The sequence below is a fragment of the Rhinoraja longicauda genome, chromosome 14 (genome assembly GCF_053455715.1).
Source record: "Rhinoraja longicauda isolate Sanriku21f chromosome 14, sRhiLon1.1, whole genome shotgun sequence".
Taxonomy (NCBI): domain Eukaryota; kingdom Metazoa; phylum Chordata; class Chondrichthyes; order Rajiformes; family Arhynchobatidae; genus Rhinoraja; species Rhinoraja longicauda.
Window position 1 is genome coordinate 30,848,353 of NC_135966.1, and position 18,221 is coordinate 30,866,573.

The 18,221-nt window shown below is 43.3% G+C and overlaps 1 protein-coding gene across 1 annotated transcript in view; it reads right to left on the minus strand.

Moving 5' to 3' along the window:
• n4bp3 (NEDD4 binding protein 3) overlaps positions 1-15,940 on the minus strand; it is a 53,111-nt gene extending 37,171 nt beyond the window's left edge. Inside the window, exon 1 of the mRNA XM_078411645.1 lies at positions 15,890-15,940. The gene's annotated coding sequence lies outside the window, so the exon portion shown is untranslated. The remainder of the gene's footprint in view (positions 1-15,889) is intronic.
• Positions 15,941-18,221: the final 2,281 nt, after the last annotated feature.

An 18,221-nucleotide genomic window follows, 5' to 3' on the forward strand; every position in this document is an offset into this window, starting at 1 on the left:
GGCATTCAGAAACATTTTAATGTCAGAGATATTACAAATCCTGACATCTAGTAAAATTAGAGTTAAAGCTTGGTCAACTGGAGAAAGCTTCCAGTGGAGATTTGCGCATGGGTTTGTTCTGGGATTTGCCTGCATTACATTATGTTCAAGGCCCAGGATTTCAATTGAATTCAGCCCATTGAATCCACACAGAACTAATATGAACAGTTGATTAATGTTCAATGTTATCCCACTTTTTCATCCACTCTGTACACACTGGGGCCAATTTACAGGGGCCAATTAACCGACAAATCCGCTTGTCTTTGAGGTGTGTGGAAATTAGAGCACCCAGAGGAAACCTCGCAGTCAGAAAGTCATAAGTGAAAGGAGCAGAATTAGGCCATTCGGCCCATCAAGTCTACTCCGCTATTCAATCATGTCTGATCTGTCTCTCCCTCCTAACCCCATTCTCCTTGTTTCTTCCCCATAACCTTTGACACCTATACTAATCAAGAATCTATCTATCTCTGTCTTAAAAATATCCATTGACTTGGCCTCCAGAGTAGCAATGAATTCCACCGATTCACCACCCACTGACTGAAGAAATTCTTCCTCATCTCCTTCCTAAAGGAACGTCCTTTAATTCTGAGGCTATGTCCTCTAGACCTAGACTCTCCCACTAGTGGAAACATCTCTCCACATCCACTCTATCCAAGCCTTTCACTATTCTATATGTTTCAATGAGGCTCCCCCTCGTTCTTCTAAACTCCAGCAAGTACAGGCCCAATGATGTCAAACGCTCGTCATATGTTAACCTGATCATTCTTGTAAACCTCCTCTGGATCCTCTCCAGGGCCAGCACATCCTTCCTCAGATATGGTACCCAAAATTGATCATAATACTCCAAATGCAGCCTGACCAGCACCGTCAGCATTACATCCCTGTTTTTGTATTCTACCCCTCTTGAAATAAATGCTAGCATTGCGTTTTTCTTCTTTACTACTGGTTTGACTTGCAGATTAATTTTTTGGGAATCTGCACCAGCACTCCCAAATCCCTTTGCACCTCTATTCCCCTACACTGGGCAAAAACTCTGTGCATTTCCCTTATCTATTTCTCTCATGATCTTGTACAGCTCTATAAGATCACCCCATCCACCTGCACTCCAAGGAATAAAGTCCTAGCCTGCTCAACCTCTCCCTTTAGCTCAGGCTCTCGCGTCTTGGCAACACCCTCAATCTTCTCTGCACCCTTTTCAGCTTTCCAGCAAAAGGATATTTCATCTGTCGGCACAACACGTCGGAGTACACAAATACTACAAATTCCTCTTCAGTAATTATTAACTCTTCCTTTATAAACATAGATAAAATCTTGATGTGTTCGTCAAAACAAAGAGTACCAGAACGGATCCACAACACAGCTCACAAACATAAATCACATATCCACAATCCTTGTTTGCTGTTACAGTTCTGCCAAATATGCAAGGAAGCAGGGTTACAAATGAGGATGCCATATTTCTATCACTTTGGTCAGCCAGAAGGCTGGCGTGGATTAATCGCAGTTCCAACAGTGTTGAAAGATAGCAGTAGGTAGAGTTAACACTCACTAAATCTGGGAAGGCAAAAAGCTGATGGGTTAAGTAAGTCAGAACCTCAATGGGCTGTAAAGAAAAGATGCGTTTCCTTTAACGCAGTAGTTCCCAAACTTTATTATACACCCACTTCCAGATTTACCTCTTCACCACCAATATTATCTGCCTGTCTCCCCATCCCGCATGCAATTCTTCTCCCATAGCTTCCATCCCAATCATCTACCATGACATCCCCCACCTAACCTACTTGCTATTCAACTATCGATCCTTCCTCCTCAATCATCTACCTTCACAGCCCTCACCCAACCTACCTGGTCTTATTCTACCTCACCATCACCCCCTCTTTCCCCCGTCATATCCACAACCTTGCTCTTCTGCCTGACTTCCCACAACCGTGTATCTGGAGAATTCCAATACCTTCCTACCCCAACCCAGAAGATATGCACAGCCAAAACATTTTCAGTACAACATCTCTCCTATCTAACCTCTTTCCAGTGAGATGGATCAGGTATCCCAGAGATATTCACACCCTGGTTTGGGAAAACAGGGAAAATTGCGCAGATTTTCTATGAAATGGGATCTTTGATACCCACCTGAAAGTGCAGATTGGCCCTTAGTTCAATGTTTCATCTGAATGTTGGTATGCTGAAGTAGTGGCCAAAGCTCAGTCTCTAAAGTGGGACTATAATTCCAGCAGCAGCCAACACCATCCAAGCAGTGGTACAGATTGTTTTAAAAACAATTCGAGTTTTTTAAAATGCTAAAAAAATGTTACTTATGTCTATTACAACAGCAAGTGGGAGTAGGGTATAAGGGAAGAGAAGAATGTCAGGAAGTTTCACAGAAATTTAAAAAAACTTTAGATAAAAGAAAATGTCTAGAAACTACCAGAATGGAGGCATGGAGGACCGTAACACCGCCTTCAGGTCTAGTGACAGAGCTCTATACAGTGCTGCTAGAACCAACCTGAAGAGAGGCATCAAGGATGCCAAAGCGTCCTACAAGAGGAAGATTGAGGACCACTTTTCCAACAATGACCCACGGCGGGTATGGCAAGGCATCCAGCACATCACCAATTACAAGACCAGCAACCGCACGACTGCCGACGGCGACGCCTCGTTGGCTGAGGAACTTAACTGTTTCTTTGCTCGTTTCGAGGTGAAAGCTACAGTGGCAGACATTACACCCTCTCCAGCACCTGAGAGCAACACCTTCACTGTGCAGGAGTATGACGTTAAGCGAGTGCTCAGAGCAGTGAATCCCAGGAAAGCTGCAGGCCCCGATGGTGTGACGGGCAGAGTGCTGAGGGAATGTGCAGACCAATTATCTGAGGTCTTCACAAAAATCTTCAACCTGTCCCTTTTAAAATCCACCATCCCTCCCTGCCTGAAGTCCGCCATAATCATCCCACTGCCGAAAAAGCCTGTCATCAGCGGTCTTAACGACTACCGTCCGGTAGCACTCACACCGGTCATCACAAAGTGCTTCGAGAGACTGGTCCTGCAGCACATCAAAGCCAGCCTCCCACCCACCTTCGACCCATACCAGTTTGCCTACAGAGCAAATAGGTCTACAGGGGATGCCATCGACACTGCTCTTCACACTGCACTGACCCACCTTGAACACCAGGGGAGCTATGTGAGGATGCTCTTTCTCGACTTCAGCTCTGCCTTTAACACGGTCATCCCGAGCAGACTGGTCACCAAACTTTCCGACCTTGGATTTTCCCTAACCATCTGCAAATGGATCAAGGACTTCCTGACCAACCGCCCCCAGACAGTCAAAATAGGCCCTCACCTCTCCTCCACCATTACACTGAGCACCGGCTCACCACAGGGCTGTGTGTTGAGCCCCATCCTTTACTCCCTCTACACTCACGACTGCGCCCCCACCCATCCCACCAACACCATCATCAAGTTCGCGGATGACACGACTGTGGTTGGACTTATCTCAGAAGGAGATGAGACAGCCTATAGGGATGAAATCCAAAGGCTGGCAGCATGGTGTTCAGTGAACAATCTGGTCCTGAACTCCTCCAAAACAAAGGAACTTATAATTGACTTTAGAAAAACCAGTGGAGATTACGACCCACTCTACATCAATGGGGTCTGCGTGGAAAGGGTACCAGCTTTCAGGTTCCTGGGTACGCACATCGCAGAGGATCTCACCTGGTCTACCAACACCATCACCACAGTAAAGAAGGCACAGCAGAGACTCCACTTCCTGAGGATCCTCAGGAAAACCAACCTGCAGGAGAAGCTCATGTTGTCCTTCTATCGCTGCTCCATCGAGAGTGTGCTGGCATACTGTATAACCACATGGTATGCCAGCTGCTCAGAAAAGGACAGGAAGGCCCTTCAGAGGGTCATCACGACGGCCCAGAAAATCATCGGCTGCTCACTGCCCTCCCTGGAGCACCTGTTCAGCCTGCGCTGCCTCAGTAGAGCAGGCAAAATAATAAAAGATCCATCCCACCCCGGCCACCGTCTGTTTGTTCATCTGCCCTCTGGTCGACGTTTCAGGTCAATCAAATCCCGAACAAACAGACTTAAGAACAGTTTTTACCCCAGGGCCATACGAGAACTGAACACTACCTGTGCACTAGGCAACACCGTTAAAAAATCTTGTACTTAATTTAATTGTATTTATGTATTTATTTGTTTTTGCATTTATTGCATATATGTTTGTACGCACCGTCAGGATTGGCTGTTTTTTAATTTCGTTGTACTCGTTGCAATGACAATAAATGAATATTATTATTATTATTATTATTATTATGGGTCATATCATCCTCTCCAGCAATTGGCAGGCCATGGCCTTTAATACTTAATGGTCAGATTCCATGAACTTTTTAACAAAATAAAAGTCCAACAGTTTACTTTCTTTGAAGTTGAAATTAATGGATTTAACGTCAAGCAACATTAAATAAATCACAGCTGTAATCAGTAGATTAATTAAAATAAACTATTTATAACGGGGTTTCTATAATACATCTCTAACAAGAACCCCCCTGGGCATTATCAAAAGGGTCAGTGTAGAGCAATACTCATGTCTGACATTTGTGGAATCAGCCTCAGGACTTCTCCATTCATTACATCTAAAAAAAAAGCCTGATAGAATGATTTAATGGTGCGGTGGGTTGAAATTTCACCGTAGTTTGTGTCACTTCCAGCGATGTTTAACAGAGGTCTATTCCTGCCTAGGTGGGAGTGAGTGACAAACCTGATTATCATCACCAAGATTCCAGGCAGAAATATCAAGTTGATTTGAATGATTATGACAATTATTATTATATTTTAGTGCAAGCTGTGTTAGGGTCAATGTTTGGTTCTGTGCACATTTAAAAATATACGACAGAATGTGAAGGAAGAACAGCTTTTAGAATTGAACTAATCTGAGCTGAGGTTTCCAGTGGTGAAGTGACAATCCTTGTCTCTACCAAATTAGACAACTTCAAGGTGGGGGGAATAAATGTTGGGAAAAACTCAGGCTCCCGACAACTTTTCAGTAAGCTCTGATCAGGGTCGGAGGCTTGAATGATCAGTGGGTGGGGAAGGGCGATGGATGACACGAGCTGAAGGAGGAAGTCTAGCTAAGGGAAATACTCCCCACCCACCATCCCACTTGAGGGGGGGGGGGATATCACATTGTTACAGATCAAGTCTCGTCATTCAAACCTAAAGGCAAGCATGCCGGAGAACCACAGAAAGTAATCTTGTGACAAAAATGCAACCCAGAAATAACCACAATCACCTGGCAATATTTTAAAATACACCATTTGTATCGAGTGCATTTCTTAGCTGGTATTCTGTGAAATGTGCCAAAGTAGAATGACTGCAAATGTCTGAAATCTCAAGGAGTTCCCAGTTGTGAAGAAGGGCCTTGAACCCAAAACATTAACTATTTTTCTCTCTCTCTCCATATGCTACCTGACCCACAAAGTCTCCGGCAGCATTTTCTGTACAGGACAATATGTTGGCTACTATAGTGGAGTGTTCCCCCATTACATTAGGATGGCATTGACGTTTATAGAGGGAAACTAACTACTAACTAACGACACCTTTGGGATGCGTGAGGAACAAGAGCAACCGGAGGAAACCTGCATGGTCACAGTGAGAAGATGTAAATTTCCCACAAACAGCACTGGAGGTTGTGATTGACCCCAACCTTCTGGTTGCTGTAACTGAGAGGCAGCAAATCTATGAGATGCACAACTGTGCATAAAGGTTTATCTTCATTCCACCTCAATGTCGGGAGCCCTGATATTTCAAAGTCCTAAAGAACCCTGCAACTTGTACTAATTGGTTGGCACAGCGGTAAAGTTGCTGCCTTACAGCACCAGAGACCCGGGTTCAATCCTGACCATGGGTGCTGTCTGTACAGAATTTGTATGTTCTCCCCGTGACTGTGTGGGTTTCCTCTGGGTGCTCCCGTTTCCTTGCACACTTCAATAACATACAGGTTTGTAGGTTAATTGGCTTCTGTAAATTGTCCCTAGTGTGTAGGTTAGCGCTAGCATGCAGGGGTCACTGGTCGGCACAGACTCAGTGGGCTGAAGGACCTGCATCCACAGTGCATCTCTAAAGTCAACTGAACAACAAAGGCACAATAGAGATAAATTAAGAATGATAAATAGTTAATGAGCCATGAACAGTGATGAGCAGTCAACAATTGAGCCTTGAAGTCGACCATCAAACCCCAATGCATGAAGCCGAAGTTCTTTGTTCCTCAGATTCCACAATAGCCAGTCTTTCTTAGCTAAAGCACTCTTGAAAGGTGATTTGTTGACCTTGGGTAGCTTTACAACTGCTGCTGCAAACCATCTGACAATTCAACAGCGGCCAATTGTTTAAATATTAACTATGCTCACAATAACTGAAAAGACTTTCAGACACCAGGTTTATTTAGTGGCAATGCAACTGTGGAGAGCAATCAAACCCTGTGCTTTGGAGTTGAAGAACTGCATTCCCCATTGCACTTAATAAGGTGTAGTTCTGCAGGAGATATGCACCATGAGTCCCAGTTCAATTAATTCAACAAATAAAAAAATAGTGATATCTACTATAGCTTCATCTGCACTACATGGGATTCAGTCCAGATTAATAAAGGTAGTCAGCACCAGTAAATTATCACCTTTCCCCACTCCAACTGGTGGCCATCCACCATTTTCCCCAGTCTCATGAAATGTGGGAAGAAAATAGCCAAAGCAAGCAGATTGAATGAACCCATTCATGCTACGAGCTCTCAAATGTTGTGTAAAATTTGTGGTTTGATATCATATGGCAGGCAGACTGTACAGCAAGCAGAACAGAGTTACGAAACCAGCCATTATTTCCATATGGTGGTAGAGAAGACTTAGAAACACAGTTGAGGGAGGTGCTATCTAATTTAGCAAATGCAATTCACTGTGCCTGTATTCTAATTAATATTGAGGTAACATTTGTGTGATGAACTCTCCATTGCAGTTAAAACTAACTTTATTACTTTACACAACACAACCAGAACAGGTTTCACCCCAAACCAATTTCACAAAAGTTTGTTCCCAGTTCGAATATTCCAAAGAAAGTAAGCTGGTGTGGTCATTGAGACCAGAATAGAAGGAATGGGACTTCGTCCAGGTGCAGAATAGGGACACTGGCCAGCCCGAAATACCTCCGCTCATGCACAGTATTCACTACAACTCCACTGTAATATCATCCATCTGACAATTCATGTTCATAAGTTATAGGAGCAGAATTAGTCCATTCGGCCCTACTCCATCATTCAATCATGGCTGGTCAATCTTTCCCTCTCAACCCCATTCTACTGCTTTCTCCCCATAATCATTGACCCCCTTAATTATCAAGAATCTGTCAATCTCCGCCTTAATAGTGTTTATAGATTTGACCTCCACAGCAGTCTGTGGCAATGAATTCCAAAGAGTCCCTACCCTCTGACTAAAGAAATTCCTCCTCATCTCCTTTCTAAAGGCATGTCCTTTTATTCCAAGTCCTCAACTCTCCCACTAGTCTACCCACATCCATTCTATCCAGAAAATGCTGGAGTAACTCAGCAGGTCAGGCAGCATCTCGGGAGAGAAGGAATGGGTGACGTTTCGGGTCGAGACCCTTCCTCAGTCTGTGGAAGGGTCTCGACCCGAAATGTCACCCATTCCTTCTCTCCCGATATGCTGCCTGACCTGCTGAGTTACTCCAGCATTTTGTGAATAAATCGATTTGTACCAGCATCTGCAGTTATTTTCTTATATTCCATTCTATCCAGGCCTTTCACTATTCAGTAAGTTTCAATGTGAGCCCCCTCACTCTTCTAAACTCCAGCGAGTGCAGGCCCAGTGCCGTCAGTGATCCAATGTTCACTCTTGCCTCATTCTTACTCTTTATATATCTGAAGAAATGTTTGCTATCCTTTTTTATCTTATAGGCTAGTTTACTTTCATATTTCATATTTTCTCTCTGTATATTCTTTTTGTTAGCTTCTGTTGGTTTTTTTTAAAAAAGCTTCCCACTAACCTTTGCAGTGTTATACACCTCTTTTTAGCTTTATGCCATTTTCGACTTCCCTTGTCAGCTACGGTCACCTCATTCTCTCCTTAGAATCTTTCTTCTTCTTTGTAATGAAAATATTCTGCGTTTTCAGAATTATACCCAGAAATTCCTGCCATTGCTGTTCTACTGTCATTCCTGCTAGGGTCCCTTTCCAATCAACTTTGGCCAGTTCCTCCCTCATGCCAATGTAGTCACATTTGCTCAACAGTAGTACCAACACATCCGACTTCATCTTCCCCTTCTCAAATTGCAGGTTGAATTTTGTCATATTACTAGACGGGCGTGGACCCGTTGGGTGCAAACCTCTCCTGCGGGCCTGGCAACCCTCCCCCAACTGACAATCCGTGGATCCGTTGGTTGCCGGGGAGTGTCTCCCGGGGCCGTGGGCGAGCAAGGTGGAAAAGGAAAGAGGAGAGGGAGCCACTCACCTCGGCTCCAGGCGACCATCGCATCAGCCAGAGCGAGCTGTGGACCCATTGGGTGGAAACCTCTCCTGCAGCTGCAGCTCGGCGGCGATGGCCACCTTGTTTGACCCTCCGCCGTCGCGCTGTACCACGGGAGGAAGGTCAGGCGCGGGGCACGCCGGGACGGGCGGCAGTGCTCCAGGCGGGTGGGGGGAGACGGGGGGGACGCATTTATTAAAATTTCAGCTCGACGGCTCAACAGGCCCCACCCCCCCTTCATTGGCCGCCACTCCCGTCACTCGGGCAGATCCCATTGTGACGTTGAAGGCGGCTGACGGCCAGGAAAAATGAAAAAGTTCATTTTTAAACTTTAAAATGACAACAACTTAAAAATATAATACCAATTTGAACGAAACTTCCTCCAGCACACCCCAGGACAATGGTGAGTAAGGTGGGCCTAACATTGTCGCGCTCTTGTGTCAACAGACACAAACGGCACAATCAAACGGTGTCAATGGGCACAAATAAATGGCGGAACAAACAAGATGAGAGTTTTGGTAATACATAAAAGATGGTCACTACCTCCTAGTGGTTGCTTTACCATAAGCTCCCTAATCAAATCTGGTTCATTGCACAACACTAAATCCTAATTGTATCATATCCAGAATGGTAGATTCAACTACAAGCTGCTCTAAGAATCCATCTTCACAAGTTAAAGGGTAATGATTGCTGTGTTTATCAGGCAGTGCTTGTAGGAGAACTGGAGCAAGATCCATGTCAGACATTATTAGCAATGGGACGATTGGAATTGGAATAACTAAGTACTGTGACAGCGTGCCAAGGTTATTGGTGAACAACACAACTCCCCCATTCCATCTGTAGTGAGACTGCAGATGCCGATGTATTTTCAAAGTCACTGAATACAATGGTGATGCATGCACACAAGAGAAAAAAAGTCAGTGCAATCGAGCAAATAAATGCTCAAGTCCAGCATAGTGTGCTTAAATTCAGATTGGCTACTGAGATGAAAAGGAAAAAGGATGTAGCAGCGTTCCAGTAACTCGAATATGGCCAATTTTCATGATTTGATCCAGAGAATTCAGATTCAGAAACCACACTGAAAATCTGTTCTTGTTCTGCCTCTGGCAGATTCAAGGGTGCTCTGTCTCCTCAATCCTCTGCTGGGGCCAATGAGCTACAGCAATACACCACATTATATCAGTAGGTCCTCTCTGAACAGTTTCACCAGGATGTTGCCAATTGCACTATTCGATGGGCCGAATGGCCCAATTCTGCTCCAATGAACCAATGGCTCTGCGATGTACTGTGGGTTTCTCTAAACTGGCTTAGAACTGGATGTCACTTTCATTCATTCACTATAAGGGCATTGGTGAGACCACACCTGGAGTATTGCGTACAGTTTTGGTCTCCTAATCTGAGGAAAGACATTCTTGCCATAGAGGGAGTACAGAGAAGGTTCACCAGATTGATTCCTGGGATGGCAGGACTTTCATATGAAGAAAGACTGGATAGACTCGGCTTGTACTCACTGGAATTTAGAAGATTGAGGGGGGATCTTATAGAAACTTACAAAATTCTTAAGGGGTTGGACAGGCTAGATGCAGGAAGATTGTTCCCGATGTTGGGGAAGTCCAGAACAAGGGGTCACAGTTTAAGGATAAGGGGGAAGTCTTTTAGGACCGAGATGAGAACGTTTTTTTTCACACAGAGAGTGGTGAATCTGTGGAATTCTCTGCCACAGAAGGTAATTGAGGCCAGTTCATTGGCTATATTTAAGAGGGAGTTAGATGTGGCCCTTGTGGCTAAAGGGATCAGGGGGTATGGAGAGAAGGCAGGTACGGGATACTGAGTTGGATGATCAGCCATGATCATATTGGATGGCGGTGCAGGCTCGAAGGGCCGAATGGCCTACTCCTGCACCTATTTTCTATGTTTCTATAAAGCTTTAAATACTCAACTGTTTATTGTAATGGTCACTCTTCAACTGAAGCTATGAGCATGGTATGACCATACAAATGATTAACCACATGATCTCACAGCAACCCCACCATACATTACTCTCAGTGATTAGACATACAATGTGCCTGACAGGACATTCAAATTATTTTACACATTTTGATACCCTTCATATTTTCATTTAATGTTGCTCAACGAGATTCTCATTGGCAAGGCCTGAAAGACCAGGCAACAGACCCTTTTCAATCAGGAAGTGCCTTTATTTAAAAGATCTTAAAACTCAACCGCAGTCAAAATGATTATTGCAATATTAAATGGGAGGTATATTCTAAGATTTGGTTTTAAGGCTATTACAATTATTGCATTGAAGAGTTAAAATGTAACAAACACAGATTCTTCGTCACGAAGAACACATTGTCTCTTTCATTTAAAAAAAATACGAGCTTGCAGACAACTCAGTCCACTTCAGGGGTATTTCTAGATTTGATTAATATATTCCACCATTGGCATTCAATAAGGGAGCTCCCAAATTCAAATCCACTCAAACATTAAAGCACTTGTGGGACCCACAAATGGACTTCCACAAATGAACTTCCAGAGTCTGCAGTGGGGTGCATTAATCAAGTCTCACTCAATCACTGTGCTCAAAGTCGTCAAATGCCAATGACGGTAAGAAATAGAAAAAGAGTTGGCCCGATACCCCAAAAATAACAGATCTCTGAAAAGGTATTGTTTTAATATTTTCCCACATCACAATCAGCAACAAGGATTTAAAAAATAAGCATCTGCCTTAAAGTGCTCCAAGTTTCATCCACAGAGGCAGCAGAAAGCTCATAGCACTGCTGTATAAACACTGTGCCACATGGGCACCTACGCTTCAGTACAAAATCAAGACTGTCACCTTTTCAGAATATCGAGATTCTTACCAGGAGCAAGTCTGAGCTGTGGTCCACCCCAGCCACAAGGACCAGCCCATGAATAAGAAACTGGAAATAGAACTTATGTCCACCACTCTTTACATTTGATGCTCAATAATTCAACATATCCTCAAGACACACTCCTCTTCACTGTTACAAAAGGAGTAAATGGTCAGTCATTGTGCGCTTATTGTGGCGTATCTTCCTGACATAGAGCACGTCGAGATTTACTTGCATGCCTTTCACTATAGGCAGGAAGCTAATCGTTGTGTGAAATGCTTAGTTTATTCCCCTCAAGGGTTGTCAATAAGGACATTTACAAAGGTAATTAGTGAAATGGAAAGCTTTTTATAAAACCTGTTCAAGTGCCTACAAGCCAATGAACAAAGCACCACAAAGAGGCGCGAATGGCCAATTAATAGAACACAGGAAATTCTATCACAATCATTTTGTTGACTTGTTTAATTTTAATTGATGCATTGACAAATCTCAACACATTCTGCAATGGATATCAGGACATTTCCTGGTTGCTTTTTTTTCAGTAACGATCTCATCTTAATCTACGTGGCATTAGATTACAAATGGATACTTTAAAAATCCTGAGGCTGATTAACTTTTTCTTGGGCGTGAATTTTTTTTAAAATTATTCTTGCCATCGAAGCAATTCGGCCCATTGAGTCTACTCCACCATTTAATCATGGCTAATCTATCTTTCCCTCTCAACCCAATTCTCCTGTCTTCTGCTCATATCCCGTGACACCCTTACTAATCAACAATCTGTCAATCCCCACCTTAAAAATACCCAATGACTTCGCCTCCTCAGCTATCTGCAGCAATGAATTCAACAGATTCATCACCCTCTGACTAAAGAAATTCCTAATCTCCTTTCTAAAGTTGCATTCTTCTATTTTGAGTCTGGTCCTAGACTCTCCCAGTCGTGGAAAGATCTTCTCTACATCCACTCTATCCAGGCCTCTCACTATTTAGTAAGTTTCAATGAGGTCCCCCCGATTCTTCTAAAGACGAGCAAGTACAGGCCCAGTGTCGTTAAATGCTCATCATATTTTAACCCAATCATTCCCAGGATCATAAACCTCCTCTGGACCCTCTCCAATGCATTACATCCTGTTATTATATTCTAGCCCTCTCAAAATAAATGCTAACACTGCATTTGCCTCCCTGACTATCGATTAAACTTTCAAATTAATTTTGTGGGAATCTTGCACCAGCACTGCGCCTCCGATTTATGAATCCTCTCCCCATTTAGAAAATAGTCTACACCTTTATTCCTACTACCAAAATGCAATGCATTTGCTATGTTGTATTCTATCTGGCACTTCTTTGTCCACTCTCTGAACCCGTACAAGTCCTTCTGCAGCGTCCCTGCTTTCTCTACATTGCCTGCCCCTCCACCTATTTTCATATAATCTGCAAACGTGGCCACAAAGTCTTCAATTCCCTCATCAAAATCATTGATATACAAGGTGAAGAATAGTGACCCCAGCACCGACCCCCACGGAACACCGCTAGTCACTGGCAGCCAACCAGAAATAGTACCCTTTATTCCCAGTCTTTGTCGTACCTTTCAGCCAACCTCCCTCTAACATCATGGGCTCTCATCTTCTTTAGCAACCTCACATGCAGCACCTTATCAAAGGCATTCTAAAATTCCAGGTAAACAACATCCACTGACTCTCCTTTGTCTATCCTGCTATTTACTTCCTTAAAGAAGTCCAACAGTTTCCACCGTCGGCCGCATGGGACCTTTCCTTTCATTTGCTCCATTATTCCGTCCGCACCAAATAATCCCCTTCTTGTAGCACTTCCACTCACAATCATCGGCACTGCAACACCTGTCCTTTGACCTCCTCCCTTCCCACCATCCAAGCACTGAGTGTTTTGAGCTTAAGCAACAATTAATTTGTACATCTCCCAATCTAGTGTACTGTATTTGGTGCTCATAATGTGGCCTCCTGTACATTGAAGAAACCAGACAAAGATGCGGGCTGACCTGCTTAGTATATCCAGCATTTTCTGGTTTCCATTTTAGATATTCAATATCTGCAGCTTTTTGATTTTCATTTTGTTTTTATAGCTCAGTGTTAAAAGAAGGATATTGTTTGAAGTGTCACCGTAACATATTTATATTTCAGATTTCTACGCTCCCAAGTAAAGGATGTGGCCAGAGAGAAACGCTGTTCAAATTTATTTTATGCAACTCCGGATTCCAATTTGAATCTCAGCCGCCAATTGTATAACCGATTGCTTTAAATTTGAACCGGTTCTCAAGATCTGCAGGCGAGGGAAGCACAGCTGATATTGATCTCGGGCTCCATAAAGTGAAAACACAGCATCATTGACTCTGCTCGTCAGACCGGACAGAAAGATGCCAAGCAGTTTCATCAGCAGCAGGTAAACAGGCACAGTACTTGCCTATGGGCAAACTAAAACATGGAAACTATAAAATAACATCACAGGAGAGCTTTTAATCAGGACATTCCATTAAAAACAGGTTGTCAGTTGAAACGAGGCATGGCTCCTCAGGGCACTAACATTTCCATGGAATTTCAATCAGCATTTAATTATGAACAATCTCATATTAATCAGCTCCTTCATCAGGAAGCATGGACTTAATATACAAACATAAATTCCCTTGTGTGGAAGAAATGGATTTGCATATGGCATTATCCAGTCATTAACATAAATAAACATCAGACCAGGTCTATGAGGAAATCTTGTGCAGTTTTCTTATGGTCCGTTCAAGCAAGGGATCACAATCATTACAATCAACTCGAAAAGATTGCAATCCCCTGATCACTTTTCTTTCAGAAAATTAAAAATAAATCATCTGCATTTTACTGAAAAGGAAGAGCATCACTTGGTTTTATTATTTCCTTATGAAGCAGGTTGTATGTCTGGCTGTGTGTAGACATGATAATCAAGATCCTCACCACTTAGGTAACACAGAAGCACATGAAAGGCATGAAAATAGAGAAAAACAAAACTTTTCGTTATCCCCATTAGTATCCGATACCATCAAATTAAAGCTGGAAACAAATCCAAGTTTTATCCCTGTCCCGCTGAGTTACTCCAGCATTTTGTGTCTACCAAGTGTACAGTATCCTCTTTCATTCACGTCATCAAATAATTAACTCTTGATAAATGGCTCCTTTGTAAGAAGGATATAATTAGTGTGATGAGGAAGATGGATGTTAAATTACTATTTCACAAGGCAGAAAAACTCAAGCAGACCAACAATGTGCAACTCAGCACAATGGTAACATCTCAGGAAAATCTAATCATTATAAAGTAGGCCTGGTTTGGTAAGCGCATGAAATGGATTGCACTAAATCACAACTCTTCTGATTGAACAGAACTCGAAAGTGAGTGCAGTTTTTGACAAATCACACAGACCATCGAGTTTTGGCCATAAACCATAATGCTGTCATTGCATCACACCCTAAACAAAAAAAGGTAAAAGCAACAAAGAGTACCTGAAATCTGTTGCTTCTTGCATTCTACTTGCACTGCAGCCAATGGATTACTTTAACTTTGGTATACTGTGCGGCCTTGATTAAAGTAACAGAAAATTGGCTTCATGGAAGGAAGCAGAGGGTGATGGTGGGAGGTTGTTTTTCGGTCTGGAAATGCATGACTAGTGATGTTTCTCTGGAATCAGTGCTGGGCGCGTTGCTGTTTGTTATATCAACAATTTGGATGAAAATGTACAAGGCAGGATAAGTAAATATGCATATAACATTGTGTTATATTGTAGATAGCAAAGATGGCTATCAACCTTTACTGCATGATCTTGATCAGTTGGGAAAGTGGGCTGAGGGAATGGTTAATGGAATTTAATACAGATCAGTGTGAGATGTTGGGTGGGGGGGGGGGGGGGGTGGAGAGGGCGCTGCACCAATGCAGGAGGTTTGGGCCCAACAGGTCCACTTGGTCTAGAATCCTTTAAAGTTTCCCCTTCTGAACGTAATACTACGCCCTCTAGTCATTGACATTTTCATCCTGGGAAAACGTTTCTGATCACTTCTATGCCTCTCATCAAGTCATACAGCAAGGAAACAGGCCCTTCGGCCCAACTTGCCCACACCAACCAACATGTCCCATCATCATTTTATATGTATTCCAAACAGATCTCTTAACCTCCAATGCTTCAGGGAAAACGTCCAAGTCTGTGCAATCTCTCCTTATAGTTAATACCTTCTAATCCAGAGAGCTTTCTGGTAAACCACTTCAGCACCCTCTACAAAGCCTCCGCATCCCTGTAATGAAGTGACCAGAACTGCACACACTTGTTCAAATGTGGCCTAACTAATGTTTTATAAAGGTGCAATATGACATAGAAACATAGATAGAAACATAGAAAATAAGTGCAGGAGTCTCCATCCCTCCAGTGTGGTGATCCAGGGGGCTGTCCTGCCTAGCTCTGCGGGATTTTGGTGAGGGTTTTATAGTACTCACCAGCCAGTCTCTCGCAGCCACGTCCGATGTTGAGCAGCTCCGTGCGGCTCCATGTGCGATCCGCCTTCCGTGAGCTGCAGTGCCTTGGGGAGCGCGCTGCCGTTGTGTCCGGACTCGCCGCCACGGGCTCCGACTGGATTTCGGTGGAGGCAAGGGTCGCGGATTTTAAATGAAGATTTAGTGACCTGTTTTTCCCGCCGCATCCGCTGCGGGGCTGCTCCCTGTGGCTCCATGAGCGGTCCACCTTTCGTGGTATGCAACGCTTTCGAGAGCGCGATGTCGCTGTGTCCGGACGTGCTGCCATCAGCACCGTCGGGATTTCGGTGCCGGTGCTGGATTTCCTCGTACTGTTGGTGAGTTTTAGTGTTCGCTTGAGTTTTTAAAGTTTTATGGGTTTTATGGGTGAACTTTCCCGGGTTTTTTCGCAGCCGCCTTCAGTGCTGGGCTGCTCCGAATTGCATCGGTCTGGGGAGCGCAAAGCCGCTGCGTCTGGACGCGCCGCCATCTTAGCTAAGAGCTACATCTCTAACTTTCTCTTGAAAACATCAAGTGAATTGGCCTCCACTGCCTTCTGTGGCAGAGAACTCCACAGATTCACAACTCTCTGGGTGAGACGGTCATTTAGAGCTGCTAATCCTTCAGGAATAATGTTTCACCTCTAAAACAAAGCAGGAAGCATAACACTCCAGAGAATTAAAAAAAAAAATGTTTTTCTGAAAAAAAAATACTTCAACACCCATGGAATTAGACTAATTCACCAATGTATGCCTCCAGTGTGTGATGCAGGAATGCTGCATCTGCAATTTGATTTAATTGAAATGATTTAATTGACACAAATTTCAGAGGAGATTGAAATTAAATGGCATCACATGGCGTTTACTGACCCGACTTTTATACTCAATGATCCAGGGAAAAGGACAGAACAACAACACAACACATGTAGATTGGTCTGAGAAGGATGGATTTTTAAATGCGGAAGTTTCTTGGGTGGATAGGTGGGCAGGGGAACCTCTACATAGCTCTGGAAAATAAAGGAACGGACGAGATCAGGAAGCTGGCACAATCTAATGAAATAATCCACTTTTCCGTGCTGCATGATGACAGCACAGGTACTGCCTCCTACTCTCCATAGACATCAGAAAATGCATGAAGCTTGCTATCAGTCCTCTCCTAACATGCACCTTCAAGTGTCTAATCTCCAATTCCCCTCTTCCCCTCCCCAAATTCTCCATCTCACGCATTAGCGTGTGACCATTGTCCACTTCCCGCCCACAGCTTTGCACAGTTATCTTGGCCAATTTTCTCCTAACCTGTTTCTTGCAATGAAAAAATCCAATCCATTATCCCAGTCTCTCTAACGCATTAATTTTGACTCTGCTCTCTGTCATGATAATGCCTTTAAGAGTTTCCTTTTATCATGAGAAAGGTTTTGCTCCGACTATGGTTGACATGCCTTGAATTATTCACATTGCATTTGCATTCCTAATTGTCACCCAATCTACTCTTTTTTAGAACCACTTCCAGGTTCCATTCCCTTCCCACTCTAGAAATCTACACATATCACAGATCATTACCTCTGGAATATCGGAACCTCATGCATGATGCCACCACAAAACACCACAAAACCCTGCGTCCCTTTTCAATATTCCAATGGGACAATTTCCTTAGTGATTCACTCCTCCGTCGTTTCTTCTCCTTCCACCGCATTTTTCCATGCCATCAGATTAGATGCCTACTCATTTACTTCCTCCTTTCCCACTATCCAGGATACCAAACATATTTCTCAGACGACGCATCATTTGCTGCTCATGATGAGTTCTCTAAAATCAGGTAAACCAAACATAGATGAAAGAACTGTTCTGTTGAAAGACCTCAATTCAGTAAACAAATACGATAAAACCTCCAGACCCCCCTCCTTTCATTCATCATTCAATTCTACTCTTACCTCAACCTTCCACATAGTTTGAATGAACCTGAGTGCAGGCTAGGTGTAATCCTTTATTTATGAACTGGATGCATAGTAGCCAATAGAATCCATCAACTTCAAAATGGTGATTCTGCTAATCCCATTTTCATTTTTGTCAATCCATCTTGCATTTGTTTGTATTCCATTATCAATATTTGCTGGTACCATTGATTTTTTAAAAATCGTTTAATCGTGCCAATGGGCTCATTATGTTCCTGTTGGCCAAAAAAAGTATTGAGACTAATTCAAATTCCCAGCTCTTGGTCCCGTTTAAAAAAAAAATGTTTTGAGGATTCTGTTTCCACAACAATGGTTGTTTTATTCTAAGCTTTGGGCAACAGAAGGCAGACATGCCCAATGCCTTCT